The sequence below is a fragment of the Physella acuta genome, unplaced genomic scaffold, assembly GCF_028476545.2.
Source record: "Physella acuta isolate Inbredline_101_S28 unplaced genomic scaffold, ASM2847654v3 ptg000361l, whole genome shotgun sequence".
NCBI lineage: Eukaryota > Metazoa > Mollusca > Gastropoda > Physidae > Physella > Physella acuta.
In genome coordinates this window covers 241,874-253,284 of record NW_026731880.1, presented here as the reverse complement: position 1 = coordinate 253,284, position 11,411 = coordinate 241,874, and the positions used below count along the sequence as shown (strand labels likewise).

General features: G+C 33.9%; 1 pseudogene; it reads right to left on the bottom strand.

Annotated features, from left to right (window-relative positions):
- Window positions 1-2,199: 2,199 nt before the first annotated feature.
- Window positions 2,200-2,326, bottom strand: LOC131941422 (uncharacterized; annotated as a pseudogene).
- Window positions 2,327-11,411: the final 9,085 nt, after the last annotated feature.

Genomic DNA, 11,411 nt, shown 5'->3' with positions numbered 1-11,411 from the left:
CGTGTACATATTATCGTTTAATTTGTGTTTGATGTTGCCATTACATTGGTAGCAATGTGTTGTTAATTTGATATATGTTATAATAAGTTGTTATATACGTAATTAGTTATAATCTATTTTACTAATAATATTTGGCGTTCAAAATGACCGATGATTTAATTATGATACATTTCTTTTCCCCGAAAAATGAACGATGCAATTAGTCCACTCAGGTCAGATGGGTTACCTAACTCCGTACATAACCCATAGCAGATAGTACACTTTGATCTTAGTCAAAATGTCGAGAAGAGAATCGGTGCAATATGTAACTCGACTACCCCGACCACTAATTTAAATGACAGTTTCAATAACTTGATTCATGTGTGTATCAACATAATACCTGCCATATTGAACACACAACTTTAAATTGAGCTACATCTGACCATCTCTTTTGATAACTAATACGTATGATACATTGTTACATAGTATATATATATATATATATATGTATATATATATATATATATATATATATATATATATATATATATATATATATATATATATATATATATATATATATATATATATATATATTAGTTTATGTTAAATGTATCATTATGATTCGATACATTGTCGCCCATAATTTTTGTATTTTTTTGTTTAATTTTTCCAATGCTGGTATTTACCAATATTTTTTTTCTTGTTTGGTTATTGTGCAAGGGAAGTAATTACATATTAAATAGACCATTTGGTAAACAAACAAAAAATAAATCAAAGAGACGTATTAATTTTTCCTAAAATTAGACATATATTCTACAACAAAGTTATTCAAAAACATACATAAAATAATACATGTACATTTGTTTTATGTTTAAATTTTTTCTGTAATTGCAAAAAAAGCTACAATAGCATTCAGTTTTACCCATTTGAAAGACAAGCGAGGATATCGTTCAACCAGATTCCGGAGATAATGAAGTTTATGCTGAAAGACATGGTGTTGTCGTTTACCTTCCTGCATCATAGGGAGAGCCGTGTGTCAACAGAAGGGGGAAGTGATGAACGAACTCAATAGCGACTCACACATTTCACGTGCTACCTCTTGTAACATTTGATTCAGATAAGTTAGCCGAGGTTTATTGTTTATATGAAACAAAATAATATCATCAATGTATATTTTCCAAACAACTAGCGAGTTGACCACCTGGATGTTCCAATGTAGCAGAACTGGCAACTAAGTTAACCAAACATTATGCCATATATGTAGGACGTTCTTATGTCCACCCAGCTCAGATGGGTACCTGACTAACGTTAGGAAAAACTGCGGCCACATCTAAGACCTCCGTACAGAACCAGTGTGATATAGACCACGTTGATCTTAGCCAAAAGGCCGAGAATTTTAATGGGGCAATCAATCACTCGACTTCTCTGACACGTGTGATGAATGCTTTAAATGACATTTTCAATAACTTGATTGAGGATTGTATCAACATATGGTCTTCCATATTGAATCGCACAATGATGCATTGGTGAAAGGGCGAGTCTCGTGTGTTGATAGTAGAGTTGTTCGATGGAGTGGAGCTTGGAGAGAATAGTTGAGTTGGGGGTCCTTGTGTTGAGATATCTTTTGAAGTGGGTTGAATTATTGTTCATTGTGGTTTTGAAGAAGAGTGAAGTTGTGTCGTAGTCTAGTAATTGAGGTAGGCGAAATGACGTTGAAGAATGAAGTTTTCCTGATATTGCTGAGTCGAGGGTTGTAGATGTGAGGAATTTGAGCTTGGTCAAATAGTTGAAATAGGCAAAGTGAAGCTGTTGACGAGTGTTTATTTTAGGAAAGTTGAGTTGTTGGTTTTGGAGAGATGGTTAGTTCATGGGTCGGCAACCTGCGGCTCTCCAGCTCCTTGCACAAATACTTATAATCTTAATAAAAAAAAAAAATAATTGAAAAAAAAATGTTAGTGGCTCTTTAAAACCAGGGAAATTTTGAAAATTATAACTTTTGGCTCTTCCGCTTCAAAAGGTTGCCGACCCCTCTCCTAGGTGGGTGTCGTCAGGCTGAAAAATAGAAAATTGAAGATTAGCCACTCGTACATTGAAGCCACCCAATACGAGTACTGGGTGACTCATCTCGAGGGCATGTGCACTTCGAGGGATGTATGGGCGCAACCCCACAGCGATCGTTGGCGAGATTTGCAATTGATTGCTTTGATGAGTTGAGTAGTAGATTGACCGCCTCTCGGCCCCGGCAGCCAGCCCTAAAAAGGGCTGACCAACCAATTGACTAAGATTTAGGTAGATCCATAACAGATACTACACTTTGATCTTAGCCAAAAGGCCCAGAAGCTTTTATTATAAGATGTCCGTTGGTAACAGTTTTAGAACAAATTATAACTCGCGAACAGGACGCGGAGTGAGTGTTGATTGATTGATTTTATTGCATGCCTTTAAAAAATGGTAAATACATATATAAGGTTTTCATTGTTGCTATTACAAAATATGTTTTAATGATTAATCAGATTATAACTAAACTTTTGCAGATCGGTGTATACAATTTTTTTATTCAACTAAATAATTTCCTCAGTTTTTAACATTAAAAGGTGATTGATTACAAAATTTCGTATATTTTACTTGGCTTGCTAATTGTTGCAGATTTGCATTGGCTCCCTTGAAAATATTAAATATTGCATGTAACAGAGGGAGGTAATTACTTTTGGTAAATAAACATGTTTATTAGTAAAATCAAAACATAATAAAATGTAAGATCAACTAAAATTATAAGAAAAGCAAGTGCTTACATAAGAAAAGTAAATGGCTGTCAGACATTGAGAAAATAACATGTGACAGTCTTGGGGTTAGAACTGTAAGATCTGTTTTATTATTTTTTTTGTATCAGTTATGTAACTGTTTACCACCCGCCTAAGAAAAAAAGAGTGATTTTGCTTTTACTAGTGGTAGGGGATGGGGCAGTGACAGCGACATTTTTTTCTAAAACAATTCATGGAATTTCAATATCATTTTAAACATTTCAACTATTGTAACTAAACCATAGTAGGCCTACATCATTATTTTGTGACAAAGCCTAAGATTAAGTAGATCTAGTCATATTTTCAAGAAAAATACTCAAAACAACCACGTAACAATTATATTTTTAAACATCAGCGCGTGTATAATGTGCTCGCTTGGTCATGTGTATAGGGCGAGACCACAAGAAAGGGAAGAGGCGGTTTGTTATGGAAACACATGCATTGAAAAGTTAAGTTGGGTAAAAGTAACATAATGACGTCACGTTGATTAGCCGAAATTACCTGAACCCATATAGTCGTTGATAACTAGACAGCTACACATGACAATAAAAAGTTCAGTCTACAGCAACATCAATTAAAAAAAAAAAGATGCATGACTGTCTGCAATCTCTCACTCTTTATAACATACGAGCCTACCCGCGGGGTATAATACACCGCTATTTAGTTGTTTTATTTTATACTTTTCAGTAATTCATAATTTGTGAATTCGACAGTACCAATGCTGCCACTGAAAATATTTGCTTTAAAACACTAACCCCCCCCCCCTCTTTCCACTAACCCCGACAATACACCCTCCTCCCCCCGTGAAAGCAGCCTCCTCTTAGTTATTTCTTGGTTACCTCCTGTAAGTTTAAAATCGAACTAAATTATCTGCCCCTAATAGAAACCCGGCTCTACGGCTCAACGATTTGTAAACATTTAGCTTTGTAAACATTTAGAGTGAACATCGCTCACCAGACAATGTGGGGGTGGGGTGGGGGTGGTAGTGATAGTGAAAAAGAGAAAGAGAAGGGTCTGCAAGGAGGCGCTTGCAGCTTGTTTTCTAACGGATCCCAGAAGAGAATTATATATATACGAGCCGGCCCGCGGCATAACATACGCCGCTATTTAGTTGTTTCTAATTTTCAATAATTCATAATATGTGAATTCGACAGTACCAAAGCTGACACTGAAAATATTTCTTTAAAACACTATAAGGACACTCGTTAAGGACCATAACCCCCCCCCCCCCTTCCTCCCCCCCCCCCCCCCCACGTTTAAAATCGTTGGCTCTGCTTGTAAACATTTAGAGTGAACACAGCTCACTAAAACCATGTAGGGGTGGGGAGGTAGGGAGAGCGTTTGCAGCTTGTTTTCTAACGGCTCGAAGAAGAGAATTATATATATAGATATATATATATATATATATATATATATATATATATATATATATATATATATATATATATATATATATATATATATATATATATATATATATATATATATATTTATATATATATATATATATACATATATATATATATATAGTGGGTAAAAAAGCCTTTAAAATCGAGAGGCAGGGTACACAGCGTCCATGCGCGATCACATCTTTAGCTAGTTCTGGCTAATACACTCGGAAAGTTAATACGACGCAAGACGTAGACTTACGGACATCTTGGAAAGCTTAAATCCCAATTATTATTTAGGCCCAGTAATAGATATAACCGAAAATATCAAATCACTATTGTATATTATAAGTTAATGTACACATTGCATATAAATGAATTCGTAATTTTGCAGCATGTATTGAGAGGTCTACTAATGTTTGTGGAAGTCCACAATTAGAGGGGGTGAGGGTCGTCGAAAGTGGACATAATTAATGGATGACCCTTGAAGCGAAATGTTAATTCGCTTTGTTAATAAAGTCAAGATTAATGAAGATTTTAAAAAAAAAACACACACACACAAAAAATAAAAACAATAAAAAATAAATAAAAAAAATAAACAGCAACATAATTACTGCTGTTACATTTTTGATGTATCTTTGAGGTAGGGGTTGGTAAAATGAGGTGTGATGTTACTTTAGGTGTGGTATCAAACTAACAATTTCATTTTTTTTGAAAATATATCTTTAAAATTGTTAAAATGTATGTGGTAAACTCAGGTATTTTTTCCCCATAACTTGTTTCAAATTGTTTATTTCGCTAAAAATTTAAATACATTTTCTTTTTATACAGCGTCATTCTTTAGTAAATAATTTATAAACAAATAATAATAAAGAGAAGTAATTGCTTTTTAATTTGTTTAGTACAAATCTATTAAAAAGAGGCTTATGAGCATCACTATTTGACTATTTATAAAAGGGAAATAAGTCATGGAAGTGGTTTGAACGTTTGCTTATCTTTGATAAGTTTGATTGTAGGAGAAAGAGGACTCAGCTTTTACAGTGGTTTAATAACGAAGGAAAAATGACAAAGGGGTGGTGTCTATAGAATAAAGATAATCTAACCGCAGCTACGGTAATCTTTTTTACAAAACAAACATAAGTCAAAAATGCAAGAATTTTTTTTTTAACTATAACAATTTTTTTATGGTCGGCCGTGGGCCCCTAAATGGCGTGCCCCCCCCCCCCCCCGCATTGCGGGGTCTGGCGGCACTGTAGTTCCGCCCCTGTGACCACGTGATGACCACGTAATAACGAACTCAATATCAGTAAAGATTCAATACCACAATTGTTGCCGTTGGTGTGTTAAACTAAACTGCAAATATGTGTTTTTTTTTAAGTTTGTATAAACTAAATATCGCGTGGATGAAGGACGTTATATACAATTTAAAAAAAAAAACAACCGGTACAATAAATTAGAGCAACATTGCATTAATGTGCATGCTGTTACACTTTTACTTTTGGAAACAATAACAAAAAAATTAGCATTACAATAACTTTTATTATGAAACGTGAGTTGTCGTTACTTGAACACTATCTACTAATTTTATAACGTTTGACTCTAATTACAAATATGCCATGTAATCAATTAAACGACATACTCAAGATAATCACCTTACCCTACATCGTGTTTTCAAAATATCTAGCAATAAAACGACAACTCAACTGTTTTATTTATTACTTTGTGAGTTAACATTTGTGTCAGCTTAGAAGAAATTTAGTAAGGGAATTGGAATGGATCAATTCATTGTTTCCCCTCGTGTTCTTTCCTGTTTTATTGAGACAAATTAGATCAGTTATCACATTGAAATATTCACTCACAGTAGATCACACGGGTCACCAGCAAAAGCCCTCGGGTCACCAGCAGTAGCCCATGGGTCACCACAAATATTACGAGTCACTCACTGTAGAATGTGTTAAAAAGGCCATTTTGTTTGTCTTTGGGAATTTAGATATACGTAATACTTCGGGTGTCTTTAAACGTAACTAATATGAACTAATTAGGTTATACATTTTGAATATGTATGAGTGTTGTCAATACAACTTGAGTAAAATGAATGTTTTTCGTATTATTATATTTTTAACAGATTTATGGAGATAACGATATGAAGCATCTATTCGTGTTTGTGTGTGTTGGCTCATGTGCTTTATTTTGAGAAAAAAGAATCGGACCTAACCGGAAAAGGATAGTTTAATTAAAGTGCAAAAACGTTGTAACTCTTCAATTACATTTTTTTTTAAATTATTTAAATATATGTGGAATAAATGCATATGAGTAAAACATGTGTAGGCTATTTAAATATCCTATTTGTATAAAACATATGTGTGGACAAACCACATCTTAGCAAAGACAATATGGTAAAAAAAAAATAGCATCGTTACCTACAAACCACGTATAGTAAAAGCCCATGTGTTCAAATCGCCTGTAGCAGGATAACCCGTATCTATAAGCAACTTATTGTCAAAGCATCAAGACTATATTTTTTGGCATAATCAAAGACCTATTTGTTATTTTAAAAAAATGCATGTCTTGTTAAAATGTTAAATTTCCTTTTGAAGAAATACATCAATGCTGGTAACCCACCAGCTGTTTAATTTTGGGATTTTAAATGTGTATTATACTGTTACATACACATTAGTTCAGACATGAGTTTATTTAAACCAATACAAATAAGTATTAAACAAGTAATTACAGTTTACTGTACCGTCCCCCATCCCCAAAAACGACATACACTCATCATGTTTAAGCCATAATAAAGTGTTATATGTTTGTAAAACTTAAATTGATTGAATAATTTATTTTAAATAGTGTTTAACAATTATGTCCCTTTATAATATAACGTTCAATAGGGTAGACAGCTTATTTTACATGTTACAGCCTAACACACAAATTTAAATGTTATACACATATATACACATATGTCACTATAACTTAGCCGTCTATGTTTATACATATAATGACACCCTAACTCAGCCGTACGTAGGTACATATAATATACACCCTAATACATGAGGACAGAATAGCGATATGTATAATTGAAATATATACACCCTAACATATCGAGCGCAACATAGCTGTAAGGGATCCATCATGTTCACTATACATCGACAATAAACTTTCATTCGTTTGATTAAAGTGTGAACTCAAGAGTGTGTTTTGTTTATAATTAGTAAGATTAAAAACACAGTTACTTCACTTGGAACAATTCTATAATCCACGCATTTTGTTTCAGTAGATAGATGACAGTTACTTCACTTGGAACAATTCTATAATCCACGCATTTTGTTTCAGTAGATAGATGACACGGTACAACAAAATGCTTTACTTTGTTTAGTAATTAATTATTATATTTTTTTAAATACTCCAAAGTCAATGTAATCATTGCTAAAATCATTTTAATAAGAACAAAATATGTATGATCTACTAATTCGACGATCTACAATTAAAATAAAATAAACGAGCCGACCCGCGGCGTATGAAACGCCGCTATTTAATTGTTTTATTTTCTACTTTTAAGTAATTCATAATTTGTGAATTCGACAGTACCAATGCTTCCACTGAAAATATTTTCTTTAAAACAAAATCAGTAGGTTGTTAAAGACGATAACCCACCCCCCCCCCACCCTCATTTCCCTCAACACCTTCCCTACCCCTGCCCCCCCCCCCCTGTGAAAGAAGCCTCCACTTAGTTACCTCCAATAAGTTTAAAATCGCTTCAAACTAAATCATCTGCCCTAATAGCGGTCACTAAACCCGGCTCTACGATTGTAAACATTTAGCGTGAACCACAACTCACCAGACCATGTGGGGGTGGGGGTGGTAGGGATATGCTTAGAAAGTAAGAGATGGGGCTGCTAGGCGCGCTTACAGCTTGGTGCTTTCTAGCGTATCCAAGAAGAGAATTGTATATATAGATGTATTAATACTTTATTATATTTATTAGAGTTTCCAACTACTAATTGGTATAAAAATTGATTATGCGTTACTTAGTCTTTGTTTAATCTTCGAGCTCTATGTTGTGAAACAATTGATTTAAATGAGACAAGTAACCTAACGTCTAACTCAGTAGAAATAAGAAACCGTAAGTTAAAAATATTAACACGTATTAATATAAAATGTGTAAGGGCTAAAATATTTCAATTTAAAAATTCAATTTATGTATTATGTATTCTTAAATCTAGAATAGAGTGTCTTTATTTTAAATCTAGAATCGGGGCTCTCCAATCAAATCAATCAAATACAGACAACGTATATGTAAAGTCTATGTATCGCTTGTATTCGAAAAAACAAAGAGTAACATCATAGCAGCTACAGCCAAAAGCTAAATAAGCTAAACAGTTTCATGGATAATGTTAAACGCGCTACTCAAATGCAAATTATAAGTGCGAAGTTTAAATTGGCTTCACTTTAACAGTCTTAAAGTATTTCACGGTGCCCTTTTATAAGTAGATATGGTGAATATTCGTTAGGATGTTTGGGTAAATTGTAAACAGAAACCATACAAGAATATCAGCTTGATGTTTGAAGCGGTATCAACTTCTCGACTACCTCGTGACATGATGGTCTGTTCTAATTTCCAATACAATTTATATCGGACACACATTTATATATTTTTTTTGCTATTACTTCCCATTTCTTCCCACCACAATTGTAAGGGAGATAAAGCGCTTCTAGTTTTTATCACTATTCATGCAAACTAAAATATATAACAAACATGAATCGAATTATTACTCCTGACATGTAAATCGAAATTAATAGTTACATAATAAAATTTTGAAAGAAGAATCTCCGAATTTTTGGGTTAGTTTTGCTTTTGTTTCACGCTGACTGTATTTTGAAATTCAAAAAAACTTCATCGAATGTGTTTACACATTCGTATAAATCGGTTCAATTGATTAATGGTTGTTAGTGGTTATTGCTTTGATTAATACTTGTAAAAAAAAAAAAAAAAAAAAAAAAAAAAACAAACAAAGTAAACAAATAAAAATAAAACAAAACATCGGTCTGAAGTTGAATAGTACAACAGTGGTTTGTTTTTGGAATAGTTTCGCCTACGCCTTGGTAACTCCTGATGTTGGGTCTGATTGATGACGTAACTATTATTCCTTGAAGAAGATGACTTTTGATTGTCATAACAACACACCTGTAGTAAGGACGCTGATATTGATATAGATACACAGTATTATTGCGGCAGTGGCGTAGCTACCGTAAAGCTAGCGTAAGCAAGGCAAAGGGGCCCAAGGCAAATAGGGGCCTTTCTCCCTCTTTAATTTTTTTAAAACGTGTACAATGGAATGTTAATATTTGAAATATAACAATAATCTTAAAAAGAAAACGGAAATCCAGTTTCTTTTCTGCTGTAGAAGTAATTAAAAGTTCAAAAAAGGCCCCCTGATCCTTCTTACTGTGGAGGGTAGAGTTGTACACGCGCCATCGGTATTAATAACACTATAAGCATTGTTGCATTGTCGGGCAAGCCGTTGAGAGAATGCGCCTATAAATAAACTTGAACATTGACTCTTTTGTGAGATTGGCATCCGGCACCGGCAGATTTATACGCGTCGCCAAAAACCCTCTACCCCACTGCCACAAACATGCACCCCCTCCCCTCTCAATTCTCTGTCCTCACCGAAATTCCATCCATCCATGATTACAATTGAGCCACTTTTAAAAAAAAAATAACAGTCGTGGACAGTGTTTGCACAACAAGCTGAGTCGAAAAATGTATCAATGTTTCTCTAGTTTTAATCTTAATCACAATGTGTTTGTTGATCTAATTTATCTCTAATTATCAATATTATAACAGTGAAATATTGGTAGATTGTATCTTGGGAGTGTGTGTGATTGCATCAGGGAGACAGTGGGCGAAAGGAAGAAGAGAGAGGAAGCAAGAATATGGCGGAGCTGGAGTGAACACGCTGCCTGTGTGAAAACAAAATAAATATGAAAAACTGCAAAAGAAGTCTTGTCTTTTGATTCTGTATGTGTAATATAAAAGGTAGGAGAAAGGCCTGTGACATTTTGGTCGTCAGAAGTGGTAGGTGCTCAGCACCGTGAAAGAAACAAATTAAATCTAGATTTAGTAGTGTAACTGAATAGCTTTCCTTGCATCATTACGATGGAGTTATATGACAAATACATTCAGTGGGCTGATTTGTTAGGATACACTGGGGCAGAAAAGGCCAAATGGGTTGAACATAAAGTATCAGAGGCTGAAAAGAAGGTAGCTGATACAATTGAAAGGGAAGACAGAGCTCGAGAGAGGGATAGGCAAAAGGAACTAGATCTAGCCAAAATTGAGGCTGAAAAGGAAACAGTTAAAATGGAGGCCGAAGATAGAGAAAAACAGAGACAATTAGAAGATAGAGAAAAACAGAGACAATTAGAAGATAGAGAAAAACAGAGACAATTAGAAGATAGAGAAAAACAGAGACAATTAGAAGATAGAGAAAAACAGAGACAATTAGAAGATAGAGAAAAACAGAGACAATTAGAAGATAGAGAAAAACAGAGACAATTAGAAGATAGAGAAAAACAGAGACAATTAGAAGATAGAGAAAAACAGAGACAATTAGAAGATAAAGAAAAACAGAGACAATTAGAAGATAGAGAAAAACAGAGACAACATGAGTTAGAATTAGAAAAAAATAAAAGTAACCGTTCTCAAGACAGCACTGTTAACAAAATGGACAATTGGAAGCCTAAATTCAGAGCATTTAAACCACAGAAAGAAAGTGTGGAAACTTACTTAATACACGTTGAGCAAATATGTAAGAGTTTTAATTATTCATCTGCTGGGAAGGCACAGGCTTTATTAACTAATTTGACAGGAGAGACTATTGCCATAATAGCAAGTATGTCTGAGGCTGAAAAAGAAGACTATGACCTAGTAAAAGAAAGATTGATGAAACATTTTGGAAAAACGGAAGACTATTACAGAAAGACTATAAGATATGCTAGAATTAACAACACTGGTGACATAAACCAGATCATTTTTGACATTCGCAAATGCATGAACAAAAGGCTAGAATTGGCAGAAATAGATTTAAAAAATCCTGAAGCAATTATTGAACTCAACCTGATAGATCATGTTTTAAATAATGCAACAGATAGTTTATTCACTTTTTTGAGTGAAAGAAAAGTTAGGACACAGAAACAATTAATAGAGCACCTTAACATTTATAAGGATGCACATTTGAGG